Below are 23,469 nucleotides of genomic sequence, written 5' to 3'. Positions count from 1 at the left end.
CAGTCTCCCACTCACCGCTGCGGAAGCTTTGCATGAAAAGACCGCCTGCGAAATTGACAAACGCGCGCTCGCGCGATTCGGATGGAGATTTGAAAGTTTCAATTAAAAGGGGTCTCCCTCGCGCGCGCCACAAGTTTCTCTGCGATAGATCACGTATTTCATTATGGTCCATATGTGCGCCGCACACACGATTCTCGTTACATGGACGAGCGATCGGTCGCCGTAAGCGTCTCTCTTGCTTTACGTCTCTTGCGCTTGCGGAATCGCCAGCGACATAAAAGTGGAACGAGGCTTCTGCGTGCGCGTCTTTTCGCTTGCGACGCGTGCAATTCCCGTCGCTGAGCCACCTACAAACTATTTTACGAGCTAATGGCATAATCCACCGCCTACTCTTTATCATTATCATTCTCTCACCTGGAGATTGCGACTTTCGTGCGCTTCGACGCCCTCGAGAAACGCTTGAAGATCTCCAGCGCGAAATTCTTATCATTTCCGTCGACTATCTCACGCGTCTTTACATTTGAAAGCGACTTTCATAATATTGGAGGCAGTTAATGATAATTATAGATAACAATTAGACATATCAGTTCTCTAGCTCCGGAATTGCGCGCATTTATTGAGGAGAAATTTTACATCGCATTACACTATCGCAGTGAATGTCGATTTTACGAGGAAAACTCGGCGATTTAATGATGAAAAGATTCGAGTTTGCAAAGTTGTCGAGCATATTGGGATCCATGACTAATTCTCATCGCAATAAATTAATTTATGGATAATAAATAGTAATTTTTTTAGATTATAAATTGCTTACCTCTTAGTTACTCCACTGTCACCTTCTCCTCCTCTTCTAGCTCATATAATTATACTGCTTCTTTGTAGCACTCACTCGCGAAAACACAATTAATTATCGCGCGTAATAATTAATAAAAAATAACAATCGCGCGAAATTTTGTTCGGCACTCCCGATATTTACCGTACACATCTTATATATTGAGATAGAAAACCAATTTAACGATTCGTTAACTAGCGTGAAACAATGATCCGCTCGATTTCAAAAATGGTGCGACTACAATTTACGCACAACAATGCTGTCGCTGTTGCCAATAAATAGTATATGCTCGTATTTTAAAGAAATTTTACTATTTCGCGTTATAATATAAATAAACAATCTGCAAATTAAAGTTAAAGATAAATTATAAATTAAAGATAAGTACGAAATATATTCATGAAATGCTATAGTTTTCAATTATATTAATTAATATAAAATACGCATTTAAAAAAATTACGAATATAAACAAATATTTCTTTCTAAATATTAATATACAATATAAATATATGTCGTAATAAATGATTAAATACGACCGTATTTATTAATAATTAATTATAATTAATTATGTTTAACAACATTTTTTGATTCAAAATTGATTTATATATCTGCAATGATTTTTTAATAATTAGCAAATCTAAAAATCACAAGAGCAAAATACATATTGAGATATATGTGCCATATTATGTATTTCGAATTCTACATGCGACAAATCATACGAATTAATCATTGTTTCGATTTGTTTATGAATCGTTAATCACTAATTGTAATGATGATCGTATTAAAAAATGATTGTAGGAAATTATTGCGTTTCTGAAAAGATAACAATGATACATGGGACGGATCGCGATGCGACCTTTCGTTCTAGTCTCGTCGTGCGAATCGTAGTAGGATAATCACGTATAAACACTCACACACACAGTAGCACGCTACGTCACAATAAAACCTACGTCACCAAGGCCGGAGGTTAAATACCGAGTAATAGTTGATTTGTTGTCAACAAGAGATATTTAACATACTACGATATAAATAAATACGATATAAATAAATTCGCAATATTTTATTCATTGATTAAATTTTAAATTATTAATTAATTAAATTTTAAATTATTTGTTAATAAGCGGTTGACCCGTCACGATTTTTCTTTATTTTTTTTTTAATTACTTGAGCTTATGACTAGTGTATTACTGTGTTTTGAATCCGAAAATAATTGGCAAATTACATTTCAATCGACGAAAATTGATTGTTTTTATTTAAAATATGAAAAGAGATAATTTATAAGTTATTTTCCATATATATATATTTTTTTATATCTCTTTTAAATTAATAAACTACGCGAAATATTATTATAATTATTACAATTATTATTATCATTTTTAATTAATGTGAAATGTAATTTGCTAATTATTTTCAAATTAAGAACACGATGTATTCACATAAGCATGCGATTAAAAGAACATTCTAAGACATAAATCATATATAAATAATTATCTTGAAGTCTAATGAATAAAATATTGCGTACGAATTTATTTTATAGAGCGTTAAATATTTCGTGGCGACAGTAACACTGTTGCCAATATTGCTGTGTATTATTCAACCTTCGTCCTTGATGACGTACGTGTTGCTAGCGCTCTAATGTTTACGCGCGCTTGTCTTTCATTCACGTCTTATCATTCACGCGTCGAGACTCGAGCAAAAAACACGTCGCGATCCGCTCCGTGTGTCGTTATTTTTGTCTTTTCACAGACGCAATAATTTTCTACATCATTTCTCAACACGATCATTATTACATTTAGTGATTAACGATTCGTAAATATATCGAAGCAATGATTAATTCGCATTAATTTATTACATATAGAGTTTTATTTATATATTTTTGAACAGTACAGAATTCGAAACATATATAATATTGCGCAGTATCAATATGTATTTGCTTTTGTGATTTTTAAATTCACTGAAGAATTGTCGCAGATATGCAATGTAAATCAATTTCGAGTCAAAGAACGTTGCGATTCATAATTAAGCATAATTAATTAATAAATACAGTCGTATGTAATCACTTATTGCAATACATATTTATATTGTATATTAATATTTAATATGCAGCAGGAAATGTTTGTTTATATTCATAATTTGTTCATAAAATGCGAATTTTATATTAATTAATATAATTGAAAATTATAAAATTTTGCAAATATATTTCGTATTTATCTTTAATTTTAATTTGCAAATTATCTATTTATGTTATAATGCGAGATAAATAAAATTTCTTTAAAATACTATTTATTAGTAACAGCAATTGTTGCGTGTAAATTTAACCGTGCTATTTTTAAGTGGATCATAATCGAGCGGATCATAGTTTCGTGCAGTTAACGAATCGTTAATCGTTCTTCTATCCGAATAAGATGTGCATTACACATAATTAATAAATCGGGAGTGCCGAACAAAATATCGCGCGACTATCATTTTCCGTTAATTAATACGCGAGCAATAATTAACTGTGTTTTGTGAGTGAGTGCCACAAAGGAGCAGCAAAAAATGAACTAAATAAAAGGAGCAAGTCCGGGGAAGATTGGACGAGGAGCAACTGTAGGGTAAGTAATTTATAAATTTATTCAATTTATTATTTATTATATGTGGCAAAATAATTTATCTCCGCGGAAATAATTTACATCTCTCTTTACATCATTGTAATATAATAAATATAAAATATTTTTTTAAATATTATTCTATGGAAAAAAAATATTTAATAACGAAATAATAATATTTTTATATAAAAAAATGTGCAAAAAATATTCCAATATTGTTTAAGATTTTGTAACTTTAGATTATTTATATAAGAGAATTAGAAACTTGTCTATATTTTATAAAAGTTAATAAAAATATTTTTTTAAATTATATAATATCTCTTTTTCTTATAAATATTTATTTAAAAAATAAATGAGAAATTCAATTATTTCTTAAAACGGTATCGAACTTACTAAATTTACACGGCATGCAATTTAGCGACTTTCTTGAGCGCGTCTTCTATCGATCGTGCGTCAAGCTAGAAACACGTGCTTGTTGCAATCTCGCTTGAATGCAAAATGCTCGTTCGCGCTTTTCGCATCGCGTTGTTTCGTGCGCATGAAAATTATGGAAAGTGCGAGTTATCTCTTTGGCTTACAATGTGTATAAGGGACACGGCGTTTGCGAACCAAAGACTTTCGAACATCATAGCGGGAAGGAATTCTTATTAATATATGCAACGTTAATGAGCGCGACCAACGCAAGTGTAAATATGATAAACCATTCGATCACTCAACGAGATTATTATTTTTATCAGATTGGATAAAATATGTAATCTGAGAAACGCTGTCCCACAACTTCATATTATAAATTACACAAAATGTGCAATTTATTCTCTACGTTAGAACATTATTTGGAGCAAATACTTGCGGAAATTGAAAATGGAAAATCTTCAACCTTATCGCTATATCATGTATAAATTCATATCTGCACACGTGAATAATGGTATCCAGTTAATGTTGGAATCAGTAGCGAAATATTTCAACGATCATCACTATTTTATACGTTATTATTAGCGAGTCTGCGCGAATCTCTTTACTGAGTTTTAACGTCCATCCACGGAATGGGCGTGTAACACTGTATTATTTACGCTTACACGTATACATGTCATTACACTTTTCATGTAAATTGTTATCTGATTATAGACGGTGAACTAAAGAATTCACCAGTAAAATTACGTAGTTTACGAACGTAATTATAAAGGTTGCTCGGAGTAGCCAGAATGCAGAACGTACGAGTCTAAGAAATGGACGTTACCGGTTGAAGGGTAATATTAGCCCTAGGATGTGTGCGCGCGCGTTCTGGGATAAGAATGATCGTAACTACAGGGTGTACGATTATTTCCTCTAATTATATAGAATTTTCGAAACGTCTGACTTCACTGCTATCTTTTTTTCATATTTATAAAAGCAATGTACACAATGTGTAATTTAATTCCTCAGTTTAACTCTTCATTATATTCCACTTAATTTTTAATTCTTGTTTGTACTCCCTCGTAATTCGCGTAGATGTATAAAATTAATATCGAATAATATATTCGAGAGATGAAATAATCATTTTGAATAGTCTTTCGTGTATACATATTTCATGCATATCGTTTCGTGGCAAGTTATTGTGATTATATAGAGAATCAAGAGCCGAAACTAAACAAGTTCGAGGGGGAGATGTTATCTATCATAAATTTCATGCATCCCCTCGCCGTCTCGCTCGAAAATCTCACTTGCGAGATTCTCGCGCCGCGCCGCACAAGGAAAGGGTTAATGACGTTCCCACGCCCTTCGTCACGATCATCCTCCGCTTAAAAAGCGGGGAACTGGCCCTGCGGCCAGTGCAAGTTCATGTGCAAAACGAATTCTCTCTTGTAAGTCAAATCGCTCGCTTTGTGCGAGCGACACTTAAGTGACAAATCGTGTATCGCTGTCGGGAGAAACTCGCGACGTATTCTTATTCTCGTGTTCGACTCGCCTTTACATCCTCGGCGATGAGATAAGCGCAGAAATATGTGGAAATCAATATTCTCGATACATTATTGTAGACTTTGAGCGAGACCGAACGCTCTTCCTTTTCGTTACCTTCATAAAGAATTTCTTTGAAGAGTTCGACAGAAATGTCGTGCAGCGCAATTTTTTTTTGTCTCCAAACGTAGCATCGATTTCGCATGACAGACACGCATACAGGTGTACACTGACGATTTCCGCCGTCAGCTGTAAACTTGTCAAAGGCTGTCGTTCTACGCGCGTGAATCACGCTCGCAAATTACCATAACACCGCGGGCGGCGTTGTGTTTCGCGAGGATATTTACGAGTCGTTTTACGTCGGATACGGTATCTCCTTATTAAACGTACGTACCTTGTATACGTTTCCTCTTGAACGTTCGGCTGACGTTCGGCGCGTAACGCGTTTCAGAAATAGACGACAACAAGCGACCGGATAGATCGAATCGCGCACGAGGAAACTCGTCGAAATGAATGAACGTCACGGGGAATTTCCGTGTAACGAAGTTATAAATCGTTCTTCGCCTAACTTTCTACCCGAGTCGCGGTTAAAATTGCCACAAATCATGCGCCGAAATTTTATAAGCGGCTTTGCCGAGAGATTTACGTATCGTCGTATTGTTTCGGTTATGAATGATGATCGCAGTCGTGAAAAATAAGGAAAAATGTATAAGATTAAAGATGTATCGAATGGACGAAGTGTCTTTTTATATTTGATTAGATCTTTTAATCTCCTCCGATTATAAAAATTTTAAGAAGATTTATTATTAAGATTTCAAAAAAATTGCAAATTTTGACAATTTTTAAAGATTTTTTTTTGAAAAGAATCTCCGAGAGAGATATTAAGGCTTCCAAGATTTCGAGTTGAAATTTAAAAATCTCTAGAGTTCTTGAAAAGGAATCATAGAATTTCTCCTCAATAATCACACAGTCGATCATTCGTTTAATGAGCGATGCTATTAATGCCGAATTAAATGTAATGTCAAATGTGCATTTTTAAGGCGAGAATTTAATTTCATGACAGTTATGAACAATAGATATGATGAACAATAGAACAATATGTATCGAATGGACGAAGTGGTCTTTTTATATTTGATTAGATTTTTCAATCTCCTCCGATTATAAAAATTTTAAGAAGATTTATTATTAAAATTTCCAAAAAATTAAAAATTTGACAATTTTAAAAAATTTTTTTGAAAGGAATCTCCGAGAAAGATATTAAAGTTACCAAGATTCGTTGAAATTTAAAAATCTCTCGAGTTCTTGAAAAGGAATCATAGAATTTCTCCTCAATAATCACACAGTCGATCATTCGTTTAATGAGCGACGCTATTAACGCCGAATTAAATGTAATGTCAAATGCGCATCTTTGAGGCGAGAATTTAATTTCACGACAGTTATGAACAATAGATCGTGTTCGCGGAGCTGTCTAGAAAGTAATTTCGCCGTGAGAAGGTTTCCGTTGTTGACCATTAGGATATACGAGAGAGGCGTATTTACCGTAGACGAGTCTCACGATCTCGTACGTCGGCTCGGGATCGCGAGAACGCCGTTGACTCTCGCGGCGGCGCGTTAGCCCTCGTGAACTGCGATAACCACACCTAGGGAGCACCGATCATCCTTCAAACGACACCGTCGAGAGCCGTCCGTGGACCGGCGTGGTTAACGCGATGAGAGGTCGCCGTTTCCCATTCCGCTCTCGCCGATTTATGCATCGTCCGCGAGCATCGAGCGCGAGGCGCACGGCTAAGTCCCAGTTTCAAAATCCGGTTTCGCGCAATGAAAAGTAAGAGTGAGAGAATAGAACGGGCTGGTGCGATACCGTGTACCGGCCGTTACCGTGCGCGATCTCTACTCCGCATGTAATTTACTTTGACGTCGCTCCGGCGCGCCGCCACCACCGCGATGTTCGCACGTACGCGATAGATTTCTGCGAGAAGGTGAGCTCTCGAATTTCCAGCTTTCTCTCCGTTCCGGACAAAACGGCGCGGTCGATCCCCCGCTCGTCCGCGTTCGTTGATTGGATCGGGCCCAAATAATTGCCGAGCTGTTTTAAAATAGTTTTGATGTAATTGGAAAGCACGCTCGGGATTACTGCCCAACTATCGGAGAAATTTGGCGATCCAATTCGACGAGTAAATAATGCATGCTTACAGTAAATTATATCGAGGTAATAAAAACAATGCATAAAGATGTATTAATGCAATAATATATGAATATGAAAAAGTGTGAGATATGAATATGAAAATAATATATAATAAGAGAAAGAGAAAATATTTTTTGATGTAATTAAAATGAGATTTACAAGTGTGGTGTTTTCTATATTTAATTATCTCATTATTATCCTCGCGTAAGATCTAGCATTATTTTCAAATCGGAGAAAATTCATATTACCGATGCAAGAAAACAATATAATTATTTGTAAATCTCCCTGGAAACGTAAACTCTCTATTGTAATTTCGACACAGCCGAGGCTTATTTAAGCTGTCGAATAAATGAGACACAAGTAGCACGATGCATATCTTAGCATACTCACTTAGCATATCCAAACCGTCTGAAAATAGTACTCTATGTTTGATTTTATTAGCGATCCAAACATTTCAACACTCTTACCGTCTGTTCTATGTTTACAGTATATCGTTAACACTTCGTTCGTTTAGTCAATTACGTTAGACTCGATACGCACAAGCGACAGCTGCATTACAAAATCTTGCATTATCACTGTTCCAACATGACCGGGACCTCTTTAATCTCATTCGTGCGCGAGCGACGCAGTATCTCTCGAAAGTATCGCATTTTTGGAGCACGTCGTTTTGCGCAGAGCGTCCGCCATTAAAGCGGCTGGCGTCGATTGATGGCCGACTCGTCCTCCTAACGTCCAATGTCGCGACCCGAGCGTAATTTAGCGACGCTTTATCTAGCGTTATTAATCGCGCAGCCATCCAGCGCCTTTCTTTGTACCTTGCCGCGCCGCTGCCTTCCGCTCCGAAGTCCCAAAGTTGGATTCGTCCCGCGTGACACTTCGCGCGCGACAGATTCGCTTACCCTCGATCGAGGTTTAATTACGAGAGACGGTAATGAGCGTCGGAAACAAGGGAATATTGGCCGATTGGCAAGTACGCGATGGGCGACACGTCGAGACCCCTTACTGGGCCAGTAGGCCACATAAGCCGCTCTCCAATCATTGCCTCTCGGCGATCAGCTTGACTCCGGCCTCTCATCGGCAGCGTCGCTATGACAATATACTAATAAAACTTTAACGATTTGCCATTTTTTTCTATCGCGCCCCGCTGATCCGTGAAATCTCCATTATATACTCTTGTAACTCTTGCGCTCGCGAGCCCGAGAGCTTTTGTTCACACGCGAGATTCACGGTTCTACGATCATTTGAAAATTCCACGTCTCGTTAAACCGAAATCTCCCATCGTAAAAAGATAATTGCGATGCACGCTTAATTCGCTGTTTCGCGATAACACGATATTTTTTAACCAAGTCACCCATATGCTAAATATAATATACGACATAAAATTTATTTCCAAGCTTATATTTTATATTTTTTATCAAAATTAATAATTAATTATATAAAGTGCAAAATTTTGTTACATATATTACATATACATGAAATATATTAAATATGCATTTCTCTCTCTCTCTTCTCTTTTTATATATTTTAAAAATCAATGATTATTTATTTTGGTTTTTCTTGGAAAGGCATATTTATTATGGCGCTAGCGAAAGCACGGCGGTCCTTGATGATTCCTCTTCCTGCGTCTCCCGCAAATAATAAAATAATTCCTGCTGATCGTTAGTGCGAGACGCAGGATATCCTTGAAGCCTCCTAACGGTCCTGCCGAGACCTCCGCCGCGTCTCTACCGAGAGACTCCTCGATGGTATTTTCTCCGCATACGGTATATGGGTGCGCGTATTACGTATCACGTATCGTGTATGTATCCGTACAACCTGCATATCCCAAGTGCATCGTTCATCTACACGCGACGAAATATCGGCCTATGCGTGCCGTGCTCGTTCATTCGTTCGTATTTTCCTCGAATCCGTTACGACAGACTGAATTTCGTGCCACCGACGACGAATAAATCGGATCCGGAATAATGATATTCCGTTTCCTCCCTTCTAGTCTCTTCCTACGATTGTCATAAATCATGATGAAAATTATTCGCATAATTGTAGAACCCCTGAATTTCTTAATTCCGAAATTATATGGCTTTTAAAGCAATAAACTATGATTTTTTTTTATTAAATTTGTTCTTGGGCTTTTTTGATTCTCTGAATTATTAATATGATCGTTTCTTTTTTAATTGTAAAATTGTGTTTAGAGGCATTGCTCCTTTGGAGATATAAGAATTTCCGACTGAAATATATAAAAATATTTAATTTTATTCATTTTTGATTGTAGATTTTCCGCAGCCTCAAATTCTCATTTTGTTATTGCCATATATTTTGCATATGTAAATGATTGCGAGCGAACATTTGCATGTATTGCTACCGGCGATCATGCACATATCGCGCCGTTACTTCCATTCCGGTTCCCACACGTGTGCTATCGCTGCTATCGTCATAGATTTTGTTTATATTCGCATGCAGGAAAGATTTCTGATTGGCACCAACGGAAGTTGATCCGTTACAAAGTTAATTTCTCGTCAAGTGTACATCGAAAGCGATGTTAAATTAAGCAGAAAAATATATAAAAAAGGAGAAAGAGAGAAAGAGAAAACCGGAAGTGAGCTATAAGTCAAAGAACGAAAGATATTATTATTCAAAACAGTAAATCGTACTTGAAAATATCCTCGTATCTCTTACTTGAGATTTACTTGGAAGTAAAACCATGCAACGTAGTTGCATGGCGATATTTATACGGGGTGTACCATGACGCGTTCTGGTTCCCACGTGGCGCTCTGTCATCGTCTTCTTGAATTTCGATACGAGAGTCTCACGTCGTAGGTCGAGAGATCCTACCCTTCCTCGCGCTTGCGGATGAGAGGACAACGATCTCTTTGTTGAGCATGAAAAAGGTTGAGCGATACCGTAAGCACGAGGTCAAAAGTCACGTCAGTCTACCAGCCAGTGTTACTTTTGATAGTATACACATGATCGTCGTTTAAGATCTGGGACATGATTTACTTAATTGCATCGCGATGCGCCGATCGATCGATCGGTTCGATCGTGCGCGATGATCGCGAACTCGAATAGCCCAATCAATCGTTACTAGCCCATACAATCTCACAATTCACATGAAATTATTCCTCTCTCTTTCAAATTTTATATAACTATCTTTTAAGTAATGAACGATGATAATAATTGTCATTATATGTTAATTAACTTTCATTAATCTCATAGATTATTAATATTATATTAAAATAGTAATTTTTATGTTACATTTCATTTTATTTTATAATATATTTTTTGAGGTATCTTTTGAGGAAATTTTTTAATATCAAAAATAGTTCTAACTCGTTTATTTTTTTGCGACCTTTAAAACGCGAAAGAACAGTTGCTGTGACACGACGCATGATCTCTCGGGGGATTGTCTATCCCGTTATATTAGTTGAGATTCACCATGCGTTTGTCACGAGGATCTTACGACCAGTTACTTAAATACTCCGAAAAACGACCGAATGAACGAAACGCTTTTACGAGGAAAACGGTTACGTGCAATCGCTTATTGCATTTAAATAATAAAACGAGACGCGAAAATACGTAAACACTGACTTGTCACTGATTATTGTGTTGCATTTCGTGTTGCTTCCACGAGAGAATAAAATAGATTATTTATAGATTAAATAGATTATATCCATTTAACGTAATAAAGCTACATAGAAGTTGGAGGATGATTTGATTTCTAAAATTCGTAAAAATGTCTTAACCCAGATACATCCAGCAGATGCATATCTATCAGGTACGTGATGTTAGAAACATCATGATCACATTTCTTGTACCGTATAAAACGAACGTTGCCTGCCACAACACAACACTCGACAGGTTCGAGCATGGCGCAGCATCCGTCTTCGGGACCAGATCGCATCTACGAATCGCAGAGAATCGCGTCCACGACTGGTCCGGAATGAAGTCCCATGCACTGGGAGATCTCGCATCTCGGTCGTATGCAAATCGCGCTTCATAACTCATTACCCCGCTTGCCGTTTCCAGAATGATCGTGTCAGATTGCATTTGCCGATTTTCATCTCGTCATTTTCCGAATATTCATCTAGCGATCTCGCCGAGACGATTACGACGATAACATGAGAGCGCAATTCGAACGATGACAAGCGACTTTTGTGTCACTAGCGCGCACAATAAAGGAATTATCGACACCGTTCTTATCGCGGGATCGCGAATCGAATCGATTTTTGCGGTGGGTCGATAACGAGAAGTCTGATAATCATTATTACCGCGATTAATTTGACCGATATACCCATATTATCATTTCCCGGCGGACAAGAGATTCCGATGAATAAATCCATTCGCAGACTGTTTCGAGATGAAGTTCTCTCCTCGTGGCTTTATCGCGGTCTCGCGATCGTCCTATGATCGTGACGGCGTAGAGGATGCCGTGGAAAATCGATTAAACGCCAAATTGATGCTTCACAGAACCAAGGCAGAGACTGAATCCGAAGGAAGATCTTTGCTTGATAAACGTCGCGTTATTTGTAAGCCGTCGGAAACAACGCTTTCATTTAATTCCGAATAAAATAATATAATAAAATAGTAATAATATAACAGAATCGAATTTAAAAAATTTCGTTTTCACAAGTAAAACTAGCAATGGGTTTCTTCTCTCTCGCGTACTCGAACACCTGTTAATAATTCGTCAATGAGCGACACACGTTCTTTAAGCGGTCAATAACTGCACGTTTTACGATAAGTCTGACACTTAAGTCGGGCAGGTGAAATTTTACTTTTCACGTGGCGGCCGCGTTCGAGAGAAATTGGGCGAACGAGGTTGCCTCGATCATCAGCGACTTCCTTCTGCAAAAATAAGATAATTTTTTTTGTCGCCAAAAAATGTATGCTATCATATCGTACGATATCGGTTAAACTGATTTCAAAGGGACATTCGATTCTTCCCAAAAGTACCGTCCGTATTTTCTAGCAACAGGAAATATATTTTCGTAGAAAATCTAAAAAATTCATCCGTCTTCCAAAGCATCTTTCCGACTTATATTGCCGACGTTTATCCCGCAAAATTACGGATCTATTCTTGACGTATTCTTGTACGTATTCTTGACCGAATCTTTCGGATGCCTGATGGCGAACCTGTCCTTCGATCGCGATTTCTCAGGTAGACTCGGTCAGCAGTGGTTTCGGTTGTTGCCGAAGTAAGTAGCCGGCGGATATACATGACTACTTAAGGGGATCGCGCACGATGGACCGCTGCCGATATGCGGTTTCAAGCGGAGAGAATCTAGTCGAGAGGAGTCGATCTTAGGCTACGTTAGGTTGGGTTAACGCAGGGCGCGACCACCGACTCTCATGCCACCCAAGACTCTCCGCGGTCGGGTCGCCCTGTGTAGAACCTGAATCTCAAAGGTTCTCAACCGGCTCTTTCTCCTTACGAGACGTTATAAGATATCCCTTCGCTCATTCTCGACTGCCGATTATACTTGCAAAAAATTACAAACTGTCAATCTCGCCTTTATTTATGAAGCGATAAAAATAAGTCCCCATAATTTGTTTTTAAATAGAAAGTCGTATTTACCAACTTAATCCATTTTTGCTCGAAATACTTTAAGATATATTCATTTTTATGAATTAATTCATTTAATTTTATTCATTTAATTAAGGATCAGCTGTTTGCTGAGAAAGTGTTTGCGTCCATGATCGGAAAATCGAAATATTTCGCAAGTGTATGAAATTTTTTCTCTCGTACATATTTTTTACCTGGCGCAGCGTCGTCATTCAAATTCATCGAATTCCTTTTACGGACAGTTAACACACTTTACGTAATGCGTTATGCCACATGCCCACTTTTGGTCAAGTCCCACCAATCGTCATTAATTAACATTCTTCATCGTCGCATTTTTTGGCGTGTCGAAGTAAGCAAGAATTAAGAATGAATGTTTCAAAATGGCCGATTCATCCAATTTCCAAGTAAAGTATCTGCATAAAAAATAACTTGGCTTTATATTATCGGGAATTATAGTTTCAATCTCTATAAAATATTTATCAATTTCTTCTAGATATAAAATAGAATATTTCCAGTTTTAGGAGATTTGCATATAAATCACATTCGATTATCAAACATTCCCAAATTAAGAAATCATATAATCAGTCTTTCATTTATAATAAATTCGTAATATTTAATTCGACCATTAATATTTGAATTTTTTTTCACTAATATTTGATATTTCAAATAGTGATTTTTCTTGAATTTTAAATCAAAGTTTCGTAAGATTCGTTCGGGCTATTATTATAGTTTCAATCTCTATAAAATATTTATCAATTTCTTCTAGATATAAAATAAAATATTTCCAGTTTTAGGATTTGCATATAAATCGTATTCGATTATCAAACAATCATCCCAAATTAAGAAAGCATCAATAATCAGTCTTTCATTTATAATATATTCGTAATATTTAATTCGACCATTAATATTTGAATTTTTTTTTACTAATATTTGATATTTAAAATAGTGATCTTTCTTGAATTTTAAGTCAAAGTTTCGTAAGATTCGTTCGGGCTATTATTTCGAAGAGCGGGGCGTGGCGAGAAGAGAGATGCGACCGGTGCAGTTAACCGGCAGTGAGAATGGACCAGTCGACATGTGAGAGTAGAGATCGATCCGCTATTCATAAGTCGAGAGCTCGGATTTCGGTTGCGGTGGCATCGAGAGAAAGAGAGAGCTCGATGCAACCGAGCAACGTAGCGCTTTTCCTGCTGCTTCGATTTGTTGTTTAGATTCCCTCTCCCGAACTGCTGTCAAGGCCAGAACTGGCCAACCGTGGCCTCGAAGGTCGCTGTGCGATGGTGAGAGGCGCCTAGAGAGGAACCTAATCGCGGGAGAAGTACGCGGTATACATAATGGGTGAAACTTCCAGTTTGTGCGATAGCTCGTAGTATCATCCGGCAGGATTCTCGTCGATCAAGTCCGATTAATCGATTGGCATTGCCAGTCTTGCTTTCGAAAAAAATCTCGATACATTGTATATAAAAATATATACGAGGGAAGAAATTTCTCATGCGCTTGCGAAATATTTCCAATTTTTCAATCTAAACATGCGAACACTTTCTCAGCAACGAGTTTGTAACAAGTACAGCTGATTTTTAATTAAATAGCGAAAGTATTATAGAGATACATATCTTGAAGCATTTAAAGCAAAGATGGATTAGATTTACAGATAATTGTATTTTTAAAATAAATCTTTTACAGATAGTAGATTCGTTTTGTTTTGAATGTTTTATACATGAGGTGAATAATCTGTTAACATCCACCGAATAATTAATATTAATTTTCAATAAATTAAATTTGAATATTAAAAATTTTCATATTAGGTATTATTATTATTATTATTTTTATTATTATTATTATTATTATTATTATTATTATCAGTATTAATATTAGTATTATTAGTATTAGTATTATTAGTATTAGTATATATTAAGTATTATTAGTATATATATTTATAATTTTATATTTTAGTTCATGTTCAGCTCTTTCTATATATTTATTTTTATATTTTATACCTATTTATCTTTTTTCCTAATTTTTTATATTTTTCTAAATTTTCTGAATTAAATTCTGTGTCTTTTTTGCACAATCTAAGTTGAGATGATTAGAGTAGCAGGATTTGTCTTTGATTAACTTTCTCACTCTTGTAGCTCTAGAGCAATGTAAAATATTTAAAAATAATTGGCGATAAATTGCGAATTTTCGAGGTCACGCGTTAAAACGATTACTGCACAGACGTGACTGAACAGATTAGACGTGGATAGACGTTGCGAGCTTATATGGCCGTCCCCGTTGGCCTTATGGCGACGTCAAGGTTTAAACTTTCTTGGAGAGTGCCTTTTACGTCTCCTCCTGGAAGCTGGCTGACTCGCCGCGGGGACCATCCGGAAGAGTCGCCCACGACTCGATCCAATTTCCGATTGACTTTGCGGCGCAAACGTGGAAGAAATGATCGCGAGAGAACTTCTGCTTTCCTTCCTACGTTCATATCGCGTGTCTGTCGAGACAGTTAGAAAGTAATGGACCTCGCGAGAGGGATCTGTAAACGCGCCGCGACGCTGAGGAGAACAACAATGACGCCGATGTCGTACAATGTCGGCCAACGGATGACTTTGACGACTGACGATGACTGGCGTTTTGATTGAGGCTTTCCTTTTACCTTCTATGAATTTTCTAACACCGGGAAATTGCTTCAATACAAATGGTAAATGCACCTGCACGTTTAAGTCTTCATCTATCAGCTGTTGTCTGGGTCCGTTAGACCTACATTTGTTTCTAAACATGTTTTTGTAGATATATATTTTTATATGTATCAAAGTGAGTAATAAAATCTCTTTCTCTCTCTCTTTTCTCTTTTATTCCACTTATTAACATACATTAATATTATTATTTACACGTAATAATTAATTAGTAAGTGACGGTAATCTTTCGTTCCGCCATGTAAAAATGAATTATTAATAGCATTTACTGTAATCTTATTTCATATGTATCACATCACACACACACGCATCCTCCAATATTCTACGTAGCTACATGAAATATATGTAACAACACGGAACTGTAATTTTTTTAATTGCTTACAATCTGATGTTATTGTATAAGCGTGCATAAATGTAATCTGAATATGTGGATCTAATAGACATTAGACAGAAAGTTAATCGATTTCAGCGGAGAAGATATTGTTCCGTAATCGGTATTGTAGAAAAGTAGGATCGCGTATCAGATACAGAATTAATGGGCAACAAATACATTCGTATGTGGTTGAAAGATTGAAGATATGTGCATGTATGTGTACTCACATACATACACATTCCTCACGTGGATATTTGCAGGAGCAATCGCCACTCTCTCGTCAGTCATCCTCTCTCTTAGCTAGTCATCGCTCTGCTTATTGCTCTCTCGCCCTCTTATATGGTAGAAATACACGCGGTGCACACTTTCGCGCGGCTCCGCTCTCGGCGAGCGAATCGAGCTAAAAACATCAAATTTGCGCGATACGAAAGCGTCTGTGAAAACGACCGCCGTGTCGTTACTTTTACTTATAAATTTACATCGTTGCCGGTCGCTTTTGCAAATAATAACCGCGCGCGTGAGAGGAGATGTACGGAATCGAGGGCGTCTCTGGCACGAATCGTCGTCGCGGCCGTGGAGTTGCAGACGTTGAGAGCGCTAAATGGAATGTATATTAAATATTAAACAGAGGAAAGTAAAGATTGCGCGCACTCCTGCTTGCATATCCTTATCTCACGCGCATATCCGATGACGATACATGGTAAGAGATAAAACGGCTAATCACCGTTCGTTTCACCGTAAGATGTGCGTATCAAGCTTTCAACTTTGTCAGGTGAGGGTTAAAGGCCGACTTTCGTTTCTAAAAATATGATAAATATCCTACGAAATTGACAGAAAAGCATGATATTATTATCATTATATTATATGATTTAAATGAAAATAATAATATCTGTAATGAAAATTAAAATTATGCTTTAATAATTAAAATAAAAAATTAATATAAAATATAAAATATATATAATTATTATAAATATAAAATAAAAAATTAAAATTTCGAATATTTGAATATATTTTACTAAAAAATTGATAACTGCGGGATTTTTACTAATATCAAATCATTCAAATCATCATCAAATCATGCAATATGAACATCAAATGATGCAAAAGAGTTAATATTGACATTAATAAAAATTCTACAGTTATCAATTTTTTAATAAAATATATTCAAAGATTTGTAATTTTAATTTTTTATTTTATATTAAAATTATTAGAGCTTAATTTTAATTTTAATTACAAATGTGTTATTATTCTCATTTAAATAAAATCAAGAGCCTATAAAAATTAAAATATCAAGATTTTTATACATGCGTCGAAGGAGATATCTTGTATTCGCGAATACAAACGCGAAAATCGCGCTTGGATGTGAGATTTTTCACCGGAGATGAGTCCGGGAATCATCCCCCGGAGTCACGGCACGAAAGTCATGAATTACCCCGCATAACGCTCGAGATCAAGCGGACCGACCTCCGCGAGAGGAAACGGCCGGTAAACTATCGCTCTCGGGGAACGGTATCAATCCCGCGCGGATATCGCGCGTAGAATCGATCATTCACGTTTGCGGCGGTACGGGCAGGTCAAACGTGCCGATCGATCCTGCCACGTCGTAGACGATCGTAGCACGCGTAGGACGACGTAGACTTGGTTTCGTTATCGCGGTTTCGCCCTTATATCCGCCGCGCGGTCTGTAATCAAGGCAGAGCGCAACATGCGTCGTGATTTAAATCGAGATCCAAATCGAATTATCCATTCGTTGAAAGAGGAGGAACCCGATATCGGATCGCGGCCTGAGTTATACCATTCGGAATTCGATCGCAGGAGCGGTTGTGTGATCCGGGATCAATATACAGGGTGTCCCAGACTTAACGAATCAGTCGTTAATGGTAGATTCCTGAGATCAATTGGAAACGAAAATCTTAATACCAAAATGTTGAGGAAGATGTAGTTTCGGCGCTATAAAAGATTAAAGATTACCAATCGACGCGTTACGTTCTCTTGCTCAGAGACATAGCGCATCAAGAGGCCCGCGTACAGCGCGATAATATCGATATCGATAGAGGGATGAATATAAAATAAAAAATAGGATTCTGCAGTGAGCGCGATTGTGTTTTCCATGCGACAGTAGTCAGTAGTTTGGACATTTTTATAAAGTCTCCCTCACCATTTTGGTATTAGAATTTTTGTCTCCAAATGATCTCAGCAATCTATCATTAACGGCTAATTCGTTAAGTCTGGGACACCCTGTATATATATATGCGAATTAAATTCTTTTTCGCCATCGTTCCTTCGAGTATCGTTTTTACGTGATACAAGAATACGGATGAAAGAGGTCGTTGCCAAGTTTCATTCGCGGGAAATTGCGCAATACCATTAAATCTGAATGGTACTCTGATGTTATCTACGTCTCGCATGCATTGTTCCAGTATGCAACGTATTATTTAACGAGAACAGATTTTTTTAAATTACTTTTTTGTTCCATAGAGGCTCCAATAAAAGAGAGACATGTCTGTCAAGAGAGACGCGAATAGATCGGCCAAGTAGAATTGCTCGGTCGCAGTCTCCGGCCACGTTTTTAACCGATGAAAGATAACTTCCGCGTAAAGCTTTCGCACGTGATACTCGCCGTAGACTCGTAATAATAACGGTAGGAATCATTCGTTCTCCTCCCGAGATATTGGCTCGATGCGAGTTGAATCGAGGGAAGAGATCTTCTCTCTTCGATCTGCGAACAAATTACCAGAACGGCGACAAAAAGCGCGTGGTCTCTCCTTCTCTCTCGATTGATGGTTCCAATGCTCGAGCCTGAATAGAGGAGACCATTCAATTATGTACAGCCGCCGTTTAACACGTCCGTTCAAAGAAACGATAACGAGCTCCATCACTTGACTTTCTTGCCGTATATAAGCGCCGCTTCCAACGCGGCGCTAAAATTTTTCTTCGATCGTTGTGTGTTTGCGACTTTTTTTTATCAATACCGTTTCTTTACAGCTACGTGGGACAGTAGGCCGCTGTCAAGCTATTTTACGTCTGCATCGGAAACGCGCTAGACTATCACGAAACAGTTTGAATCTTTAGTTCCCGGAATAAAATTGCAATTTTTTTGTAAAAAAAAATTTTTTTTCACGTATTAAAAAATATTTTATCATGACCAATGCCTATTGGCTTGTATTATGATGCATTAATTTAATGAGCAAAAATAAAATTGGAATTTTTTTTGTAAAAAAAAATTTTTTCACGTATTAAAAAATACTTTATCAAGACCAATGCCTATTTGCTTGTATTATGATGTATTAATTTAATTAGCGAAAATAAAAAATGCGGCTTTGAATGGGCCATTATCCTGCCACCGCTTGCGCAATCGCTTACATGCATCGACGACTATCCGAACACCCTGTACAGCAGGGGCGGCGAAAACTGCTTTAGTTAAAGCTCGAGAAAAATACGAGAAGATTCCCTCTCTTTGAGATAGCTGCCGCCTTCTGCACACGCGCGTGTGTATATTCTTGTATGTACAGTACGGATAGATAGTTAGAGATGGAGGAAGGAGGAAGAGGAGGACGTGTCTCGCCCTTGGGCATCGATCTCGCGAGAGGAGAGGAACCGTGAGCTTCTTCCCTCTCTTCTCGTGCATCTCTCCTCCCTCATATCCTCGCGAGCATTATCCTACGATCGCGACCACACCCGAACCCTCCAGCGAAAATCCGTCGTGGAATCGCACGCGCATACGTTCGTACATCTTCCTCCGGAATTCCCTTGCTCGCCGACGAGGTCTCCGGCCGAAGATGAGCGGTTGAAGATTGTCGGCAGGGTAACCATCGATTCTATGTATACTATTGTTTGGAATCATCGCGATGCGAGCAGTAGAGTAATGCTACGTTTGAGTTAGCGACTTCTCCTACTTTGTTATTAGTCGATATTTTCTGTAATTCGAATGTTATCGTGTAATAAATGCGTTACATGGTCGAGATACATATCTGAAGTAGAAACTATAATTTTTGATTATTTATTTACGGGAAATTACATTTGTTTTCAAGTGACGTAAGTCACATTTAAGTAGGAAAAAAATTAAAATGAGCGATTCAATGGAATTTAATTGGAGCGATTATTTTTTGGCGTAATTTCCGGTAAAGTGCGTACGCAGTCATCGCATGTGTTGTAGATCGTATGGAAACCTTTAACTGTCGGCTCGGACGAACGCCTCGAGGAAACGTCAGTTCCACTCGGGCGATCATAGTCGTCTTTAAGTTATGTAGGAACGGAGTCTTCCTAGCGCCTACAGCTGTCTTCGGCAGCGAAAGGGTTAAACGTCTCTCGTCGTACTCTTATCAACCGTTGAAATATTTTCATTGATATATCGACCCCTGCAAGCGTACGAGAAGTCTCGCAAATCCCTAATTCAATAATGCGTGTACGTTAATATATGTAAAATCGTTTACAATTTAATTTCTATTTTCTATTATTTTTAATACTTTAAAAATTATCTGTAAAGTTATTTCTAGGTTTAATTACGTCGCAACTATTTTTAATTTGTGAAATAAAATATGAGAGACAAATTATATGTATGCTGTGAATTTTAATTATATTATAATTAAATTCATGCAATATTTTCTATTGTATATGTATCCATAAATTATTCTATAATTTAGAGATATTTAATCAATGCATTGCATTACGATTGATGCATGCGTCCATTTTTATTTTTCATGTTATTCTGCGTGTCAAGCGAAAACATCTTCCTTGTTAGTCCGTCTTTTACTCAGCTTCTCGTGACATATTATCTTACGATCAACCACACTTGAAGCCTAGAGCGGAGTAATATCCATGCGCGCGTATCCTCCTTCGGAACCTCCGTCTTTCAAGCTGTATCATCTTTTCTGGACCCTCGCTACTTCCGGGAACATTTGCATTTTTCCGGCCGATAAGTGCATCATCTACATGCGCAGACGCGAATTTTACGATTGTTCTCCTCGCGATAGGAATTTACGAATGATTTCCTCCCTCGTTCTTTTCTTCTCGATATCGACAATAATTACGAATGCGTATTAATTAAAGGATCCTTGGAATAGAAGTCTATTCAATTTACGATTGAGTCATTTCAATCATCGATCACATGTTAATCGCTTGATCATTTATGGGGAAATCGTTTTGGGATTATTTATATAACTCGAAGTAATCAATCGTCTCTCTGTCGTCTCGTTTCTTGACAGATCATTCCACGTTTTTGACATAGTATACAATTCAAAAGCACTTTAATAGAGTGAATAATGACGGATCAAAGCAGATTTAAACCTGATATTTTTTTTATAAACGCGCACATGAAATCCGGAATCATCTTGACAAGCACTTTCGGCTTTAGAGATTATTCGGATTATAAGTGAGATCCTCATATGAAGTAGAAAGTATAAAGTTCTATTTGACCTTTTGTCGTATGCCGTTTCATCCTTCACATGAATACGAGCCGTAACGAGCCAGATTAGATTCGAGTCATAGAAATCTCGGGGATTCAAGTTAGGCGACCAGGGACGCTAATCGTTAATCGATCATGGTAACGAGTGGTCGTCCTTAAAGAGGGTTCCGGCTTTTCACCCTCTTCACTTTCGTTTCTCTCTCTATTTTCTGCCGAGGGGTGTTTCCCTCGTGTCTCTGAGCAAGACGGTTTGCAAGATTTATAAAAGCACCGTTTACGCCCCAAGGCTGTCGGCAAGTCTCAAGTAGTAGAGTCGTAGCGAGAAATATTAACGCTAAGCGGGTCGAGATTTTAGATTTATTTAGAATGATACGAAAGAGGATAATATTGCGTTTGTCAAATAAAGAAAGAAATGGATATTTTTATCCGAGTGATATTTATGGAAATAATCGACTTTTTAAACGATTATTGACATTATTATTGTGGCAGAAATAGTCTCGCGTCAGCTCTTCTAATTTATATAATGAATAATCTTTCCGCGAGAAGAATGAGCATCGTTTCATGATGATATTACTGACTGAGCAAAATCGTTTGATTGTACCAACAAGACGTATCTGATAGAAGGCATTTTGGTTAAACCAAGCAGAATTTCTGGTTATCATGATAAGAGTCGATTTTTTATAACTAGAACGTTTAATAGACTTTACTGTAAGGATTTTAATATTTTCTAGTTGGATCTATAAAACTTATTATATTAATTAAACACTTTTTATCAAAACTTTTCATACTTTTTATCAAAAATTTTTATACACACTTTTTATCAAGAATTTTTATGACGCACAGTGATGCCATTTTTTTATAAATTTAATATTATTAAGAAAATTATATAAATTATATAAATAATATTATATTAATATTATCAAGAAAATTTGATAAATTTAGCAGGAAGAAATTAATCATACTCATCTGATAATTCCTAAAGGAATTCTGATTCGTCCATTTTCTAACAGACATACTGGTTGAATACCAGATTTCTAATTAATGCAATCAAATTTTTTTCTCAGTGTGGCGTTACATCACGGGACAGATCAGAGTATCGAATTATAGAAACAATGTCACAATCACGACGATATTTTAGTCAATAACAAGCTAAAACAGTAGCGCGAAGGCGACTCGCGATCATTAGGATCTCGCCGATTGCAGTCTTTAACTCACATTTAAAGACGAGGAGGGCCTTTCGACGAGACGGTTCTTACGTTGCTCGCAGGAAACGAGGGGTCTCGCTTGTTTCTCGCGAGAGAGAAGAAAAGGAAGAGTGATTTTAACCGAGAAACTCGCGTGTTCCGCGTTTATTTGCGGCCTGGTGCTAAGTCGCGCCTCGCTTAGAGAGTGAAGATTTAACGGAACGTGAAAAATTAATGGAATGGAACTCTTCTGCTTCTTTTTCCTCCAACGTCAACGCGCGGTGACCCGGGATACAATGCACGCGTGATTAATCACGCTCGTTTAACGGACGGATGCAACGCGAATTTACATCGCGCGCATCACGTACATACATACATAAGTGCTTGATCGATCGGCGCGATCGATCGATTGAACAAATAGCGCTTAATTTTCCGTACGGCGCCGTGAAATTTATCGTTAAGCATTTAACGCTCGCGTATCGCGAGATTTATCGCGTTCGCAGGATCGAACGTTCTACTGCCCGATACGATAATTTCAAGCACATAATTATACGTCGTCACTGCTAATTAATTAATATATTGCATCGGATGGAGCCGGGTGTTTCTCGTATATGCACGCCTGTATACTTATACCTATTCGTCCATGATAAAATCGAGAACTAATATTCGCCCGATAATCGATACTGAGCATCGATCGCTCGTAAAGTATCCGCGCCGAATATAAGGCAACGATCGA

General features: G+C 37.3%; 1 protein-coding gene and 1 long non-coding RNA gene across 5 annotated transcripts in view; one reads left to right on the top strand and one right to left on the bottom strand.

The window, feature by feature from the left end:
• Window positions 1–23,469, top strand: part of Knockout (Stork-head domain-containing protein knockout) — an 80,925-nt gene that overhangs the window by 7,850 nt on the left and 49,606 nt on the right. The window contains exon 1 of one of the 3 annotated variants that reach the window (XM_083106656.1): window positions 3,146–3,420. The exons of the other annotated variants lie outside the window; for them this stretch is intronic. The gene's annotated coding sequence lies outside the window, so the exon portion shown is untranslated. Of the gene's footprint in view, window positions 1–3,145; window positions 3,421–23,469 lie in introns of those variants that run through there. 3 annotated transcript variants of the gene reach the window in all.
• LOC145975905 (uncharacterized) overlaps window positions 20,160–23,469 on the bottom strand; it is a 53,205-nt gene continuing 49,895 nt past the window's right edge. Inside the window, exon 3 of one of the 2 annotated variants that reach the window (XR_014440127.1) lies at window positions 20,160–20,533. This is a non-coding gene — a long non-coding RNA (uncharacterized LOC145975905). The remainder of the gene's footprint in view (window positions 20,534–23,469) is intronic. The other variant, XR_014440128.1, reaches the window with a different exon arrangement.

This window comes from Camponotus vicinus, unplaced genomic scaffold, assembly GCF_025532165.1.
Source record: "Camponotus vicinus isolate PSW18456_S1 unplaced genomic scaffold, iyCamVici1.0 SCAF_8, whole genome shotgun sequence".
In the NCBI taxonomy this organism is placed as follows: domain Eukaryota; kingdom Metazoa; phylum Arthropoda; class Insecta; order Hymenoptera; family Formicidae; genus Camponotus; species Camponotus vicinus.
Note: the sequence above shows the minus strand (reverse complement) of the source record. Positions and strands in the feature narration are given on the sequence as shown.